The sequence below is a fragment of the Lissotriton vulgaris genome, unplaced genomic scaffold (assembly GCF_964263255.1).
Source record: "Lissotriton vulgaris unplaced genomic scaffold, aLisVul1.2 SCAFFOLD_1331, whole genome shotgun sequence".
NCBI lineage: Eukaryota > Metazoa > Chordata > Amphibia > Caudata > Salamandridae > Lissotriton > Lissotriton vulgaris.
In genome coordinates, this window is record NW_028243577.1 from 458,949 (window position 1) to 478,259 (window position 19,311).

At 44.3% G+C, this 19,311-nt stretch overlaps 1 protein-coding gene across 1 annotated transcript in view; it reads right to left on the reverse strand.

Annotated features, from left to right (window-relative positions):
* The window catches only part of LOC147668298 (scavenger receptor cysteine-rich domain-containing protein DMBT1-like), a 158,627-nt gene that overhangs the window by 98,213 nt on the left and 41,103 nt on the right, over window positions 1-19,311 (reverse strand). The gene's annotated exons all lie outside the window — the stretch shown is intronic.

Genomic DNA, 19,311 nt, shown 5'->3' on the forward strand with positions numbered 1-19,311 from the left:
ATATGCTCAGCGGGACTGGTACAAATACATTGAACAACTATTTCCTGGGTCAGCCGGTGGTCCACCGTCAGAATGACCTAGGGCATATCAGCAAGACATTTATTGCCGCTTTAGTGGCCGTTTTCAGCTGGAAAGCAACGATAATTGTATCGCACTATTAGCAAGGTCACGCTATCGCGTGAATCCTTGCTTTAGTGCCCTGTCCATGAACGCCCAGCTTTGCATCTCTAATGAGATGCAAAGTGGGCGTACCCTGCCAAAGTATCGTTGAGAATGTTGCTAACCGACGTGTCTCCTATTATATCAATGTGAACTCTAACAGTCTTAGTGATCATAAAAGTAGCGCTAACCCGCTTTAGGCAGGTTTCTTTACGTCTGCTGATGACCTGATTTAGCCATAATATCCAATTGAAGGTGGATATTATGGCTAAATCTGGCATGCACTATTATCAAGGTATCGCCGTTCCCAGTGTGATCATCGCTGGATTACCAGCGATAATCCCACATTTTTCAGCTAACTATGGGTTATTTATCGCTTTTGAGATAAGCGTCGCTGATAGCGCGCTATCTCAGCGATAAATCCCTGCGAAAGCCGGTGATAATTATCCTAGTGCTAAGCGCGCTGAGCGATAATTATCGCCGGACCTTGATGATATGCCCCCATGAGAGTCGTAATACGGCAGATGATGGACTGCCACTGCTGCACCACCACGAGTGCAGCGGTCGTACTCATAATCGGGCCCTCAATTTGGAGCATTGTTATCATGTTTCTTGTTTTCTAGGTATACATGCTCGCCTCTTCCTCTGGAATATGTGGAATTGTGTTATGTCAAACTGTCTTTTTGCTTTCACATACAAAAATAGAGCAAATAATATTGTCTTTTAAGTTATCACCATCAACCTAACTGCTTCCATGCCTAGCATTTGGTATAATTCAGGATGCTGCTGGTCCAAAGGGAAGAAGGTATTCTATGCTACTCAGTCGTGATTCAGGGTTTAATTTGCCAAATACAGGTATTTGAGAATATGTGTCTGTGTGTGCGGTAGAGAGAACAGGAGAAAGAGATCTGCAAGTCAGCAGAATAGCTCAAGCTGTTAAACTGACTTTCTCTTCCCTGCATGTTCCAATCCATGTAGGTTTGCATAGGGTTACTCTCGCTGCTACACATATCTACTTGTACCTGGAGAAGTGTGGCTCACTGGTTAGAGGAGGCAGACCTGGAAGCAGAGGTCAGCCCGGGACCAGGGTTCAATTCCCGGCTCGGCAAGGTCTTGAGTACTAAAATGTCCATGGACTCGACAATTCTCGCTCCGGTGCCTACTCGATTCACGGGTTCACACTCTGGGTAATAGCTTGCTTAGTCTCCACAACGGCCCCTCGTGGTGGGATGCCTGGATTTCACCTTGCGGATACCCTGCTGGGGTTATCTCACAGGGGAATACCAGGACGGGTTCCCTAAGCAAGAGCTTAGAAACCGGTTGGTGATTTGCGCTATATAAATTCCTGTACATTTACATTTACATCTTCGTAAGTAAAGACCTGATTGCTTGGTGATAATCTTCATTACTTCTGATCAAATCTTCTTCATCTTAGTCCGTGCAAAATGAGGAAGTCTTCCTCCTGGGACGGACAAATTACGACGAGCAGCAATTAATGCTACAATTTCTGCAAAATCCCCTCTTCCTCATCAAACTACTTACAAAATGAAGATATAAAAAGCTTTTTCATTTTGATACCGAATTTTTATCTAAAAAATTACTTGGCTGTTATATTGAAGATATTTTCTATTCTTCTAAGAAAATAAAAATTAGTTGCCAACTGATATTAAAATCAAAACCTTTTTTAAAGTGTGTCTTTGTCTGTGAACCAACATCTAATCTATTATGTTTCACAATTGTATGTGGCAAATCTAATGTAGCAACTCAACAACTGTTGATAGAGTAACCGCTGTAAACTGTGTCAAGGATGATGCTACAATACATGTGGGGCGTCGCTTCATGCTTGAGGAAATGTTTAGGTTCACTACCTCATATGCAGTAAGAGTTTCAAACCGTACACATCAACGTATTGCAACTGATGGTTTATTTCCCTTTCCAATTGTCCCAAAATAACCTAGCAAAGAGCTGAATGACCTAAACGTCTTTGTTCTTTCGAGATAAATAAGTAAAGCATGACACGCATCTAATTTGTAAGACTTTTTTTTTTCAATGGAGGAATTTTGAAAAGAATTAGAAGGATGAGCTATTGATGAAAATGAAAGCGATAATGTATTTATTTTTAGAATACAATCTGCAACTGGCCTTAATATATCTCTATCAGACAGTATTTTGAGGTAGGTGGTCGTCTCTCCTAGGCAACAAACTGATACCATTTTTGTCCAAAAACAATTTAAATGGTCAAAAAAATGCCCCTGTTTCTAAACGTTAAAAAGTACCAGTTTGAAGGCTCTCTAGCACTTAACTTGTGTCCAATGATCTTGAAGGAGAATGAACCACCAGACGATTAAAGGAGAAATTATGCAATAAACGATGTGCTAGTTCTTCTATAGTGGGCAAAATATTTCCAATGTTCCCTACCTACTTTGATGGTCGCACATTCGGCTTTTAAAGTGTCTCCTAGGAAATCCAAAAATTGAAATGGTGTCATAAAACATTGGCAGTAACTTCAGACTGTTTCCAATGTATATTGAACAATAGTCTAGTGACAGAATAGAACATAACCCTTCCTGAATACTTGTTGCTTCCATTTCTGAGCAAACTAATTGTTGCCGAGCTAACCTCTCAATCTCGAGATAGCCAATTTTAGATGGATTAGGGCCTGATGAGATAGCTGTGTATCTAGTAGGGGGCTGGGAAAATTCAGAGGGGTTTCCAGAGATGATTTTGACATTTTATGTACTAGCAGATACCATGGGCTCCTTGGCTACGATTGTACCACCAAAAGTAATTTCTTCTTCTATGGCAATCCACAGAGCCGAGAAATGGAGGGAATGTGTATAGGAGACCTGCTAGCCATCTGATTAAGAGAGCAATCACTGCTGATGCCTCTGCAAATTGTTTTCTTTAGCACAGGGCTGGTAGCTGAGCACTGTTGAATTATTCCAACCATCGTTTTCCTGCGGACTCTGCAAGGGCTTTGAGCATATTTAGATGGAGTTGGACTTCAATTTAAGGAGGACATTTCAGGCTGAAATGATCCACAAACATAATTTTCTACCCTGTAAGGTATAGTGCAGATAGCAAGATATTTCAGATGCTTCTCTGCCTAAATGTCCAGTGCATGAACAATTTAACATAGAGAACCAAATGTGCTCCCCACTGATAGTTTACTTGGGCTTTCCACGGAACTGATGGAGCAAAAAGCTAGGGATATTACCTTCAGCTCTCTCCATTTCAAAGACAGGTCTGCTTCCATGTGTGGATATCTTAGTCTCCCCAGTAGTTGTTCCCCACGGTAGGAAAATGCCTTTTTTGACATTATTAAACTCCATGCTTTGTCTGGAACATGATTAGGGCTCCCAGATTTCATTTTTTTCTGATTTTTAGAGATAAAGACAGACATAATACTATTTATTTTCCTGGATGTATCTATTGTTAAATACAGAAAAATATAGAAAACAGGCCTTCTTAGGATGATTTTTATTTTTGTCAATCATGATTACCAGGTCAGTAGGTGTATAGATTGAGAGGTAGGGAAGATGAAAAAAGACAGTAGATTTCCTAATTATGCTTAATTAAGTGCAGATCTACAATTATTTATTTTATTCTACAATGCAAGTGTTTTCAGATAATAATGTAACAATACAATTGGTAACCAGGTTTAGATTTGGGCACACTACAGTTATTTCAGGACCAAACTCTCTCAATTAAATAAGTGCTTCAAAGGGTAGAGGGATCGGTTACCAAACAATCCCACAAGTCCCCACCAAGTGGGCAGAACCTAAACTACACAACAATTCCTCCTTGAGCACTGCTACAATAAAGTAATTTATACATGTACGTAAATACGTTCTAAAATATAATCTTGCAGACAAATCTGAATACAATAGATCCAATTTCCAGATGTAGGTTACACAGTATTTAATTTTGAGTTCAAAAGAAAGTCCTTCTTCATATCCTTCAGTTACAAATCCAAAATGGTCACAAATCTTCTTTACATAGGGTTATTGCACAGTTCCAAGATATAACTGTAGACTTAAAAAAAACACAGCCAACACATGTTTCGTCATGCAATTTCTAATGCATCAAGACTTCATCAGGGCTTTAGCAACATTACTCGCTGATAGTCCTATAACCATCTGTACAAATATTGAACGGAATCAACAATCTCGAAAAAAATATGTCTGTGTGCATCCCACATTTATATTTTAAAATGTATATTTAATACAACAATATTATTGAAAACTATGGGCCTGTCCGGCAACGTGTTAAGTTTAAAATCTGTTGCACAATACATAAGAGTCTCTTTGGCTCTGGCCCTAAATATCTGACTGAAAAGCTCAACCTCTATTGTCCTGGACGTTTCCTGCGTTCTAGCAATCAATTACTTCATTGAGGTCCCCAGGATTAAGAGGATTAGGCAGGGAGGTCGAGCTTTCTCCTATAAAGGCCCCACTCTTTGGAACTCACTCCCCTTCACTTTGAAACAAAATACTAATTTCCAGTCTTTTAGGAAGTCTCTCAAAACATATTTATTTTCGGCCTCCTAATTACTTTACTGACTACAAAACCTGATTGGGCATTTCTAGCAATAGTGCAAGCGCAGAGATACCCCTTCGGGGGTCGAATCTTGCGCCATATAAGAATATAAATAAATAAATACATAAATTATGAGTCTGGTGGTCCTGCTGCTGCCAGAATCATGTAGGCAGTCCACCGTCCTGCCGTATTATGACTGTTAAAGTCATATCTGCGGTGGACCGCCAGCTGCACCAGGTGGTGCTGCAGCTGTGCCAAAACTCAATAAGCTGAGCAGGAAACTAGCACAGCATATTACGAGTTGCCCTATTGAAAAAGACTGGCAGTGGAGGAATAATGGGGGCCCTATGGGACCCCCATGGCCCCCTGCATTGGGGATACTTCAGGGAGCACAATATGTGCCCCCTTGTCTGTATTCCTACAAAGTTCCACGTCCATGCCGTGCTGAAACTGTTTTTGCAGTTCTCATTGCGGTGCATGTTTCCAGGTGTGGCCATGTGAAAAAGGCAGAGGGCAGCCGATCTTATCATGAGTTGAACTCGTCCAACACTAGTTTAAATCGTGATACAGTTGGCGGTCCTTGCGCGGGTTTGGCGCAGCGGAGCTAGCGTTGAACCAGAGCTGCTGCGCCAAACTTGTAAATCAGGCCCTAAATTTATTTTGATATTTTTGTACTTACCTTTTTAAGTATAGGCTGTCTATATTTCTGTAGTCAATAGTTATGTCTCTGTAATTTTGTAGGTATTTTTTACTTCAATATTTTGAAACTGAACCTGAAGAATCAAACTCAGACCTCAGACTCATTGATAGGCAATCAGCTCAATGTGAATTGTTTGAACAAGAGGGGCTGTAGTTTAATGCTGACTGTCCTACTCCCTGAAAAATAATGTATTCTCTGTTTGCAGCAATCATAGAAGAAAGTTAAAACTAATGTTATATCTTGCTTAAAAGTAAGACTGATTAAATACATGTTGATGCTGATGCTAGAAAGATTGCGGATAAAGATCAATTCATCTTCAGCTTGAAGTACCGGGTTTTTAAGAACCCAGCGGAGCCAGGGAGAACACCCAAAGACTTCGAGTCCTTCCTGTTTCAGACTACAAAAACACAGAGTCTTCTTGGTGAAGTCAAAGATCGTATTTATTGGCTGCAGCCAGTAACAGGTATCCTAGAAGTACAACAGCATGTATGTTCTCAGGAGACTGCTCAAATTTACAAAGCCAGCCTTCTCTTTTTATACAAAATAATAAGCTTCAGGCAAACATTCCTTAATTTACAGTTGACCATACACATATTTTCACTACAAAGAAAAAGCAGAGTCATGATGACAAGCCCACATTTCAGTTTGTCCAGTCCATAATAAATTACCCGGCAAGGCCCAGAACTTTCATCAGATATCGACGGACCCCCAATGAAAACGGGCACCTCTTCCTAGTAAAGCAGGTCATAAAGATGAAACAGGGACAGGTGTGTGTAAGATTAGGCATGGTTTGTGTGCGATGAAGGGTTTATGACATGCTGTGCCTTGATACTAATCTCATTTGGCCACTGGGAAAGGAACTGCCCGATCAGGTTTGGCTCCGGGCAGTGGAGTCAGCTTGCCCAGGTCACAGAGGAGTCAGCAAAGGTGTACGTGTCCTTCAGATCGAATTTAGACTTAGTTATTTGACTATGTGAGGGCAATCACAAAATGGCTGCCGTTCACAAAATGGAACCCGAGGGTTCAAGACGAAAACTTCGATTTCAGGGTGACTTTGTCACTCGAACATGACGAAAATGCTTGTGCATAGTAATCGAACCATTACCGGTCTGCTGATAACAAAAGCGTTATGATACGACAATGTTTATGACACGGGTCCAGAATTTTCAGTACCACAGACACTCCTTTTGCCCTTACATAGGCAATAACCTATACTCACGCTAATCTGAGTCCAGGTCTATATTCATAAAGTCCTTGAGATGTTGATGTAGCATCATCCTATTACTTAGTCCGTTTCTTGATACAGGTTTCCTTACACATGACGTAGCACAGAGGCCACATATTGCAGGAGCACATTGTACACACAGACAGAACAGGAAAAGAATGGCTAAGATCATCCCAATGACTATCAGAATCTTCCATCCCCAGGCAGATATCAGTTCCCAGAACCACCCCATCAATGACCAGTCTCCTTTATCCACGTGAATAGATTCAGAGATCTTATGCAGTTTGGAGATGGCCTGGTACACTGTCGGAGCGTTGTCTGGGATAAAAATGCAGCAACTTGATTGAATCCCTTTACATACCCCACCTCGGTCTGCAAGTATGACATCTAACGCGACCCTGTTCTGAAGAGTCATAAGGTGATCCGACTGGAGCTCAGCAGTCAAATTACTAAGGGCACCGGCAGTTTCAACTACAGTGGACTCAACCACCCTTGTCAATTGTCTTATGTTACTGCTGTTCACCATAGGCCCCCAAAACGGCAGAAAACCCTTTGCAAAATCTCCGAATTCTTGTCCTGCAGTGTCTTCCTTACTGATGACACCTCTAACTATCCTTGTCCTATGGTAATCTGCCGCGGCCGTGTAGGTGGGAGGCAACAGGAACAAGACAAAACATGTGCCCGAGAAGTCAGGGGGCAACCATGTATAGGCCCTATCATGGCAGATGAAATAAGTACCCTTAGCTGCTAAGAAAGAAGGGGAATTTCGAGATGCAAAAACATATGTTTCAGTGCAGACGCTCTTCCCCAACTGAGCTCTGGGATTTTTGCCATTACCTTGCAAACATAGGTGACCCTGATGGGGTACAATCCAAATCGAGGAGGATCTCTTTGCTCGCTGGTTCTCACTCAAAGCAACTCCATATTTTGTTATATTCCATTTAACGTAAGCTTGCAACTCGTCTTTAGGAATCGTTCTGTACGAGTCAATTGTTCTGCTCATATTTGCAATTCCTACTACCAACGCTTGGTTGCTTGAGTTACTTTTCGTAGAACGTGGGGAATATGGTTTGATGGCAAATATGAACATTGTCTGAAATGCCCACAAAGAACCATTGTAGCTAAATGGTAAAACCAAGTATGGGATACCCTTATCTGTCGTATGCGGCATAAGACCACACACCCATCAGTTAGTTGTGTTTACAACTAATTGGTGTTGGTGTAACAGCTGAATGAAAGAGTTATTAATAAACTCTAGTCTTCTAGAGGACTCATGTTCAGGCAGAGGGTGAAAAGAGTGCGAGGAAGCAGTAGGAGGAGGTATGGGCGTGTAGTGGGTGCAAATGTCACCTGAAAAGTGAATAAAACATAATCTACTAAAAACGTCATTACACCAAGTAACATGAAAATACAAAATATCAACGATCTTTTCTTCGTCATCAATATACACATTTTGTTTTTAAAGTTCATTTGTTTGGCAGGTCTCTCCATCTTAAAAAACTCCATCCTCTCTAATTTGCTGCCCGCGGTGGTAGGGTGTTTCTGCTAAAGAATGCTTCTGTCAGTCCAGGGCAACTCCCTTAGACCAACCAGAACTGTCGATCTAACGTCTCCAGCTGCACTCCAAAGACTTGGGCAACTGCGACCCTAGCAGCAGAACCGGATGGCGGTTCGAAAAACAAAAATAAGCAAGTTTCTCAAACGAGAGAGCTGCACAATAAAGAAATTTTATTTGTCCATAGTTCTCGGCCTCAAATTATAGCGGTTCTTTCCAGGTACTGTCTGGTCTTGAAATAATAGTTCAGGCTCTGTAGTGTTCAATCGAATTGACGGAGGCACAGCTTCTTGCAAGATGTTGTCGCTTTCCTGTTCAGAAATTGTTCCTTTTACACGTGCATCGCTAAAAGGTAGGAAACAAGGCACAGTCTCAGTTTCAGAGTCAGCGATCCCCTCCAGGACCCACCGGTCGTACGGAAGAGGCAGTGGAACCCTCTTACAATGAATGCTGTGGATCCAGTGTTTCTTTCCTTCCACTCGAACAGCTGATCTCGTTGAGAGAAGGACTAGATGAGGGCCGGTCCACCGGGGCTGGTCATTCTTTGTTCGCTGAAAATTCTTTATTAGCACATAGAATCCAGGATCGATAGGATGCCCTGGAGCTTCAGTAGCTTGAGGTAGAGCGTTGTGAACCTGTTGGTGTAAAACACGCAATTTAGCCGTCAATTCGTACAGGTAATCAAGCAGTACAGGGTGTTCTATCTTGCTAAACCTGGTTGGCCTTGGCACTCCCCATATGTTGGCCGGGCGGCCGAACACAATTTCGTAGGGACTGAGTCCCACGACTGGCATGCACAGTCATTCTCGTTGATAGGAGTGCCGAGGGCAGGGAGTCAGGCCATTTAAGACCAGTGCTCGCTTGAATCTTGGTCAGTTTCAGTTTTAACGTGCCATTGTAGCACTCTACTAGTCCAGCTAATTGGGGGTGATTTGCAGCGTGGAATTTTTGCTGAATGCCTAGCCCCTCACACACTTTCTTCATCACTCGACCCACAAATTTACTCCCATTATCACTCCAGACCATTCTCGACATTCCAAATCTGGGGAAGAATTCTTTGACAAAGGCTTTAGCTGTCGATAAGGCAGTATTGTCCTTCGACCCATCTTGAAAAGGCACAAACAACCACAAGTACGTATTTCAAATTGTTGCACCTTTCCATGTGGATGAAATCTAGCTGCAAAACCTCAAAAGGATACGTTGGAGGCGCAAAATGACCAGCTGGAGTTGGGGTTCCCATACCAGGATTGTATTTCAGACACACCATGCAATTCTTGACCACATTCTCTGCATACTTTGGAATTCTAGCGTTTTGCCATATTGGAGCCAACAACTTACAAATCCCTTTTACACTGATATGGGCCTTTCCATGAGCCATTGTCACCACTGCAAGCACATACGCATCGGGTAACAACCATCGCTGATGCTCTGACAATTCAACCCAACAACCATTCGCATCCAATTTACCCTTACTTTCTCTCCATTCATTCAACTCTTTCTCTGTGGCTTCAGCTTGAATGGATTTCACGCTCTCAATCATATCTTCACACATACCAACGTCACCAACCCATCTTGCAGGGCCTGCAACATACACTTGACTCATTACATTCCTTGCAGTTTCTTTCGCAACTTCATCTGCAAATGCATTTTCGTGACCAACATCATCAGTAACTTTTTTGTGTGCACTGCATTTCACAATCGCAACTTCTAACTGCAAGGTCAGTGACTCGAAAAGCTCATTCACCAACTGACCATGCTGGATCTTAGCACCATGCAAAGTCAGCAACCCACATTCTTTCCACAATCGTCCAAAACTGTGAGCCACACCAAATGCATACTGGCTGTCCGTGTACACATTCACTCGTTTCCCTTTCGCCAACACACACGCTCTTTTAAGTGTAATCAACTCTGCGGCTTGCGCTGAATTGTGTGGGATACATGCAGCTTCAACAATCGTATGCAAAGTTGTCACAGCATATGCTGCAGTCGTATCACCATTCTGCAACTTGAAACACGAACCATCAACCCACAAAGTACCATCACATTCTGGAAGAGGGGTGTCCCTAAGATCTATCCTCCCTTTCGTTTCTTTTTCTGTCCTAAGACAGCAATCATGCTCTTCAACCTCATCTGTCTCTACTGGAATGGGCAATAACGTAGCTGGATTCAATGCTGTGCACCTCTTTATGTGCACATGACTCGCTAACAGTGTCAGCTCATAACCTGACAATCGAGCACTAGTTAAGTGCTGTGTCTTTGTTCTGTTTAACAAAATGTCCACTGCATGCGGGACCATTACAATCAGCATGTTATTCATCACTAAACCAGCAGACTTTCGAATAGAAACAGCTGCTGCCGCAGTGGCTCTCAAGCAACTCGGCAACGCCTTAGCTACTGGGTCTAAAGTCGCCGAAAAATATGCCCATGGACGCTGTTTGTCCCCAAAAGACTGTGTCAGAACTGACAATGCACAACCTTTTTTCTCATGGACATACAATGTAAAGGGCTTACTTTAGTCGGGGGTACCCAACACAGGAGCCAAACACAATGCATCACGCAATTCAGAAAAACTTTTCTGACACTCTTCAGACCATGGAATGGGATTCGGTGTATCTTTACAAGTTAATGCCACCAAAGGTTTGGCCAATAAGGAAAAATTCGGTATCCATTGTCTGCAATATGATGTAATGCCCAAGAAAGCACGCACTTCTCGCTGTGTCCTTGGGACACACAATTTTGCAATTGCCTGAATTATTTCTGGGGTCAGTTTCCTTCCCTCCTTCGATAAGAGGTGGCCTAAGTAGGTCACTTCTTGTCGACAATATTGCAATTTTGAAAGAGAGACTTTGTGGTGCAGATCACACAAATGACGCAACAACGACAATGTGGCTTTTTTACAAATTTGCTCAGTATCTGCAGCGATTAGCAAATCGTCGACGTACTGAATAAGGGTAGCGCCGTCAGGTAAAACAATCGTATCAAGCTGTGTCTTTAAAGCCTGACTGTATATTGATGGACTTTCACAATAGCCTTAAGGAGTGCGTTTGAAGCGGAAGCTTTGGCCTCCCAAACTAAAGCCAAAAATATCCCTGCTCTCCTCGGCAATCGGGATGCTGAAGAAAGCATTCTTCAAGTCAATCACCGAAAACCAGGTGGCTGAAGCTGGAATCATAGTCAATAGGGCAGTGATATCAGGGACAGCTGGAAACTGTGGCACAACTATTTTATTGACCTCCCTAAGATCAATCACAAACCTGTAAACAGGTGGCTGGGAAGGATCAGTACGCTTCAAAACTGGCAGAACAGGACTATTACAAACGTTGCCTCTTGTCTCCTCAATTACATCTTTTTCAATCAGATCATAAATGATCGCTAACAACGCCTTTTCACCTTCGCTAGAGATCTTTTATTGGGGAATACGCGGCATTCTAACATTGGCTTTCAATGTTACAACATATGGCGCTATCTCCAAGAGCCCCACATCATTAGGACCAGTAGCCCAAAGAATATCAGGAAGAGAAGACAATTCTGTCGGAAGTTTATCCTTCGACAAATACATTGGAGAAACCACTTTCTTTCCCAGTGTAAGTTGTACTCCCGAAGGAGAACAGTACAAAGTCGCATATAATCTTTTCAACAGATCCAATCCCAACAAGTTTTCACCACAACCTGTTGTAAGAATAAGGGGTGCTTTGCATGCACAAGGTCCAACAGAAAGGGACATAGGACTAGAAATCGGGTTCCTAACCGGGGCGCCAGAAAAACCTACTGAAACGTTCATTTCGCCAGGCAAAGGTGCGCCAGGGAGTTTGGAGTGCATAATAGAACTCTTTGTAGCACCAGTATCCAACAGAAAAGGCTCTGACACACCTGATGTAATCACCTTATTATAAGGTCCACTCTGATCTACTGGAACTCAAACAACTCCCACTCTTTGTCCGTGGCTGTCCTAGCAATCCTTACTTTCCATATTCTCATCTTCTGCATAGTAGTCATCAGCATAGTACTGAGTCGTCCTAGCAAACGCATTATTCTGCTGGTCGAAACTATTAATCGAATTCTGAGGCGGGAAGGAACGAGCGTTCTGGGGGAAATTTCCACGTCCCCTACCTCTAGGAGCTTGTTGAACACCTCGACCTCTTGCACCAGAAGCACCATTCGTACGCTGTAACAAAACCGGACAACTACTCTTGAAATGACCCTCTTCTTTGCAATACGCACACTGATTGGGTCCATACTGTAAACGTTGTTGAGAAGACTCGTTTCTTTGCGAGTTCCTCGAGTATTGCTGAGGTTGCTGATAGTCGCGCTCATTATTAGTACGAGGTGGATAAGTTTGCTGTAGAAGAACTTTAGTTTTCAATTCCTTAGTCTTCTTATCCGCTTTCTCTAAATCATCTTTGCGCCTATTCTCATAGTACTGGGCCGTAGCTAAAATCTGCGCTGACGTGGAAACAGCCCAGCACTCTCAGAATCCTTCAACTTATTACACAGTTCAGGAAGCAAATTATGTACAAATTTCTCAACAAACAATCTCTGGCCACCCTCGGTAGCCATATCCTGACCACTATGATCAACGAAGGTCTCTTCAAACCTCATGAAAAAGCCAGATACCGTTTCATCTTTCTTCTGCTTACATGCAGACAACTTGTCCCAATTGACACGTAATTCGGGCATTAAAGTCTTCATATATGTAATAATCCTATCAGGGAGTTCAGTAATAAGGTCCTCAGGCTTAGCACCGCCTACTTGTCTATTGTCAGCGTCTCTAAGATTAACCCATGTATCACCCAATTCAACCACATGATCCGTTTGACGAATCTTACTCCAAATAGGTTGTGGGACAACATTACCAAACAACATGTCAATGTCCGCCAAATTCATAATACATGAACCCACAGTCTGAGTCAGTTCTTTATAGTACCCTGCTGGATTTTTGCGTGGATCAGGTAAAGACTGCTTGATAGCTAAAACATGGAACATGTACCCAGACACGTTGAAAATTAGCCGGTACAAGTGGCGGATTATTACCTGGACCAGCAGCTACTTCCTCTTTCCACACCGGGGAAACTTCTCTCATTGGATATTGTCTTACCTTCTTCTCAACAGAAAAAACGGGCTCAAACAACGACTGGGAAATACTATCACTCCTAAACGATAATAGTGTCGCAACTGCTTTCTTAACATCAGAACCTACAATTGTACCCTTTGCAAACTCGAACCGCACACAATACAATTCAGACATATTGCGTTCCGAAGTATTTTCCTCCAATTCCTCGCAAAGAAAAACACACATTTTCTCAAAAACATATCTCTGTTTCGATGCTTCCCACTGATGGAAGACATCCATAATAGATTCTAACTCATATCGTATCTGGTCTGTAACCCATCTATGTGCCAACCAATCTAATGTCTCTCTCTCTCTAGAGTCAGGCAATTGGCTGCGTGACTGTCTACGCTCTGTAGCAGGGGACATACCCAATTGTCCCAACCAGGGAGAAAAGAAACCAGAAAAGGCAGAAGTCATTTGTTGTCTAGTAGAAGGAGAAGGAGAAAGAATAAGGGAAGATGGAACAACAGAAGAAGAATCCAAAGTTGGAGCAGGAGGAGTATTAAGATCAGACGTAGTAGTAGAAGGTAAAAGCAAATTTGGCGGCCCCAGAGGAGGCTGCGCCAAAGGAACGGCAACCAAAGGAAAAGGAGCTGGTTGTGGAGGAATCACAGGTGGGACAACAATCGGAGGTTGTACAGCCACAACTGGTGGCGGTGGTGCCGTAGCATTTTGTGCATAAGGGGGTGGCGAGCTCAACAAGTGTGACATTAAAGGATCTTTTTCAAGTTCTTTTGCTTCATCTTGCTGAAGAGGCGGCAAAACTGGATAACATTTATCAATCGCCATTTTACGTTGCCTGTGCAACTGCTCACTTGCCTGTTCGTCTTCATTATCCTTAATTTGGGTAGCAGCTTGCATTATCGAGATACCCCTTTCTCTCTTATTTCTCTTCGCTAATTTAATTTCCTTCTGTTTGGCTTCCTTACGCCATAAGCGGAAAGAGTCAAACATCGCCGGCCGGGCTTTCTTCTTAAAAAGTTTAACCTCTAGATTGTCCAAAATCTCTGTGTCAAAGCTACCATATTGGGGCCATTTTAAAACACCATCCTTTCTGGTGTATCGGATCCATACTTCGTTATATGTGATAGGGCCTACGCCATGCTTCACATATAATTCATAGGTCGGAGTTCCGATCGGAGGAACCGGACACGAGTCCTCCAACCGGGAATCCCTACTACAACCAAGACAAAACAAATTTCCAAGTCTGCTAAGACCAGGGAACTTCGCTCTCTAGTCTAGCTTCAAACTTCAAAGGATTATCGAATACGATAGTCTTGTGAATACACGAGTCCTTCAGCTTTGGCACTTGCAAGTTCCAAATCAAAGCGATCCCAAAGGGATAACAAACTAAGAACCAAACTAAGGACTGGGAGACGCTCCACTTATACTTAACTGAGGTATCGATGACCGATGACGCCACCAGAAGACTCGTCTATTGTTTTGCTCTACCAATCATCAAGGGTTTAAAACAGGGCGATAGTCAGGGCAGCAGTCCTTCGTAGCCGTCGGGACGCGGGGAACCTCTCAGCAAAGACTTTCGGACCACGTCGACATGCAGGGGTCGATGAAGTGGCTGGCCTTCCTCCAGAATTTTCACACAAAGCTCCTCACGAACCTCTGGCTTGGACCGGTACCGCTGATACCGCCCCACGTTGGGCGTCAACTGAAGTCCTGGGTTTTTAAGAACCCAGCGGTGCCAGGGAGAACACTCAAAGACTTCGAGTCCTTCCTGTTTCAGACTACAGAAACACAGAGTCTTCTTGGTGAAGTCAAAGATCTTATTTATTGGCTGCAGCCAGTAACAGGTATCCTAGAAGTACAATAGCATGTATGTTCTCAGGAGACTGCTCAAATTTACAAAGCCAGCCTTCTCTTTTTATACAAAATAATAAGCTTCAGGCAAAGATTCCTTATTTTACGGTTGACCATACACATATTTTCACTACAAAGAAAAAGCAGAGTCATGATGACAAGCCCACATTTCAGTTTGTCCAGTCCATAATAAATTACCCGGCAAGGCCCAGAACTTTCATCAGATATCGACGGACCCCCAATAAAAACGGGCACCTCCTCCTCGTAAAACAGGTCATAAAGAAGAAACAGGGACAGGTGTGTGTAAGATTAGGCATGGTTTGTGTGCGATGAAGAGTTTATGACATGTTGTGCCTTGATACTAATCTCATTCGGCCACTGGGAAAGGAACCGCCCGAACAGGTTTGGCTCCGGGCAGTGGAGTCAGCTTGCCCAGGTCACAGAGGAGTCAGCAAAGGTGTACGTGTCCTTCAGATCGAATTTAGCCTTAGTTATTTGACTATGTGAGGGCAATCACAAAATGGCTGCCGTTCACAAAATGGAACCCGAGGGTTCAAGACGAAAACTTCGATTTCAGGGTGACTTCGTCACTCGAACATGACGAAAATGCTTGTGCATAGTAATCGAACCATTACTGGTCTGCTGATAACAAAAGCGTTATGATACGACAATGTTTATGACACGGGTCCAGAATTTTCAGCACCACAAGCTGGCTTGTGGGACCTTCTATTTAAATGTGTTTATTGGCTGCCCCAGACTCTAGTGAAACGTATGTACTTTGTCATCATTGTAGGAAAAAGATCATTATAATGTGAGAGTCAACCATCTACTGTGAAGATAAAATACATCCTTTAATTTGGTTTTACACTTACGGCCTAATTACAATGTCGGTCGGAAAGCCTCTGACCGCTTCTAGAAGGCTTTCTGAGCAAATTCTAGGTTTAAAGTCCGACCGCCACATTATGATGAAGGCAGTCGGAGTTCAAACCGGCTGGGGAATACAACATGGTTCTGAGCCTGTCAGCCAGTCAAAAATCCCTCATAATCCCTTAAGGATGGCGTTTCCACCATCAGGATTATGATGTTGGTTTCCGACAGCCAATCCATGTCGGCCTTTCTGACATAGATTGGCTTTCAGAAACTGAATTTGAGAGCCCCTAGCAGGATCCCCTTCTCCCCTAGCCCTCCGCATTTGGCTTCCCCCTAAACATCCCTGTGGCATGTGACGTACCTGCCACGTGGTGCAGTGATGTTTAGAAACTTCAATTTTTCAATGGGAGTTTGTGCTGCGGGTGGTTTTAGCCCGCTGCACATGCTCCCATTAATAAATGGATGTTTCTGACAGCACCATTTGAGGTTGCATCTAAATAATAAGAGTGTAACAGCAGACATGAGGTCGGTCGATTCCCAGCCAGATGCTCGAACCATCACCACCCCCTTTTGTACCACTTTCTTCGCCATAAGTTGGCAGGGTATGCTCAGACGTGAGTCCCTTGCTCACTTTGCCACTGGATTCAAGCAAGCTGGGCTGAAGACGGCTGAAACGCCAGAAACCGGTACTCGGAAGCTTGTTTCCGGTCTAGGGAAGGCATGGCTTGGCAGTTCGGGCTGGACTGTTCCCATGAGGCACAGGGTCAGACTGATTTGCATATGGCCATGTCTGAACTGGGGTGGCAGAGTGGGCTAAAGAACGGTGATGGATTAAACCCAGATCTATTGACTGGGTGTGAGTGTTTGATTGGTTCAGATGCTCCGTCCATCACCACCCCCTTTTGAACCGCTTTGTTCGCCATAAGTTGGCAGGGTATGCTCAGACGTGAGTCCCTTGCTCACTTTGCCACTGGATTCAAGAAAGCCGGGATGAAGACGGCTGAAATGCCAGAAACCGGTCCTCGGAAGCTTGTTTACGGTCCAGGGAAGGCATGCCTTGGCTGTTCGGGCTGGACTGTTCCCATGAGGCACAGGGTCAGACTGATTTGCATATGGCCATGTCTGAACTGGGGTGGCAGAGTGGGCTAAAAAACGGTGATGGATTAAACCCAGATCTGTTGACTGGGTGTGAGTGTTTGATTGATTCAGATGCTCCGTCCAACACCACCCCCTATTGTACCGCTTTGTTCACCATAAGTGGGCTGGGTATGCTCAGACGTGAGTCCCTTGCTCACTTTGCCACTGGATTCAAGCAAGCCGGGCTGAAGATGGCTGCAATGCCAGAGACCAGTCCTCTGAAGTTTGTTTCCGGTCCAGGGAAGGCATGGCTTGGCAGTTCGGGCTGGACTGTTCCAATGAGGCACAGGATCAAACTGATTTGCATATGGCCATGTCTGAACTGGGGTGGCAAGTGTGGGCTAAAGAACGGTGATGGATTAAACGCAGATCTGTTGACTGGGTGTGAGTGTTTGATTGATTCAGATGCTCCGTCCATCACCACTCCCTTTTGTACCGCTTTGTTCACCATAAGTTCGCTGGGTATCCTCAGACGTGAGTCCCTTGCTCACTTTGCCACTGGATTCAAGCAAGCCGGGCTGAAGATGGCTGAAATGCCAGAAACCGGTCCTCTGAACCTTGTTTCCGGTCCAGGGGAGGCATGGCTTGGCAGTTCGGGATGGACTGTTCCCTTGAGGCATAGTGTCAGACTTATTTGCTTATGGCCATGTCTGAACTGGGGTGGCAGAGTGGGCTAAAGAACGGATATGGATTACACCCAGATCTGTTGACTGGGTGTGAGTGTTTGATTGGTTCAGATGCTCCGTCCATCACCACCCTCTTTTGTACCGCTTTGTCCGCCATAAGTTGGCAGGGTATGCTCACACGTGAGTCCCTTGCTCACTTTGCCACTGGATTCAAGCAAGCCGGGCTGAAGGCGGCTGAAATGCCAGAAACCGGTCCTCAGAAGCTTGTTTCCGGTCCAGGGAAGGCATGGCTTGACAGTTCGGCTGGACGGTTCCCATGAGGCACAGGGTCAGACTGATTTGCATATGGCCATGTCTGAACTGGGGTGGCAGAGTGGGCTAAAGAACGGTGATGGATTAAACCCAGATCTGTTGACTGGGTGTGAGTGTTTGCTTCGGAGGCTCCGTCCATCACTACCCCCTTTTGCACCGCTTTGTTCACCATAAGTTGGCAGGGTATGCTCAGACGTGAGTCCCTTACTCACTTTGCCACTGGATTCAAGTAAGCCGGGCTGAAGACGGCTGAAATGCCAGAAACCGGTCCTCGGAAGCTCGTTTACGGTCCAGGGAAGGCATGGCTTGGCAGTTCGGGCTGGACTGTTCCCATGAGGCACAGGGTCAGACTGATTTGCATAAAGCCATGTCTGAACTGGGGTGGCAGAGTGGGCTAAAGAACGGTGATGGATTAAACCCAGATCTGTTGACTGGGTGTGAGGGTTTGATTAGTTCAGATGCTCCGTCCATCACCACCCCCTTTTGTACCACTTTGATCGCCATAAGCTGGCAGGGTATGCTTAAACGTGAGTCCCTTGCTCACTTTGCCACTGGATTCAAGCAATCCTGGCTAAAGACGGCTGAAATGCAAGAAACCGGTTCTCGGAAGCTTTTTTCCGGTCCAGGGAAGGCATCGCTTGGCAGTTCGGGATGGACTGTTCCCATGAGACACAAGGTCAGACTGATTTGCATATGGCCATGTCTGAACTGGGGTTGCAGAGTGGGCTAAAGAACGATGATGAATTAAACCCAGATCTGTTGACTGGGTGTGAGTGTTTGATTGGCTCAGATGCTCCGTCTATCACCACCCTCTTTTGTACCACTTTGTTCATCATAAGTTGGCAGGGTATGCTCAGACGTGAGTCCCTTGCTCACTTTGCCACTGGATTCAAGCAAGCCGGGCTGAAGACGGCTGAAATGCCAGAAACCGGTCCTCAGAAGCTTGTTTCCGGTCCAGGGAAGGCATAGCTTGGCAGTTCGGGCTGGACTGTTCCCATGAGACACAGGGTCACACTGATTTGCATATGGCCATGTATGAACTGGGGTGGCAGAGGGGGCTAAAAAACGGTAATGGATTAAACCCAGATCTGTTAACTGGGTGTGAGTGTTTGATTAGTTCAGATGCTCCATCCATCACCACCCCCTTTTGTACCGCTTTGTTCACCATAAGTTGGCTGAGTATGCTCAGACGTGAGTCCCTTGCTCACTTTGCCACTGGATTCAAGCAAGCCGTGCTGAAGACGGCTGAAATGCCAGAAACCG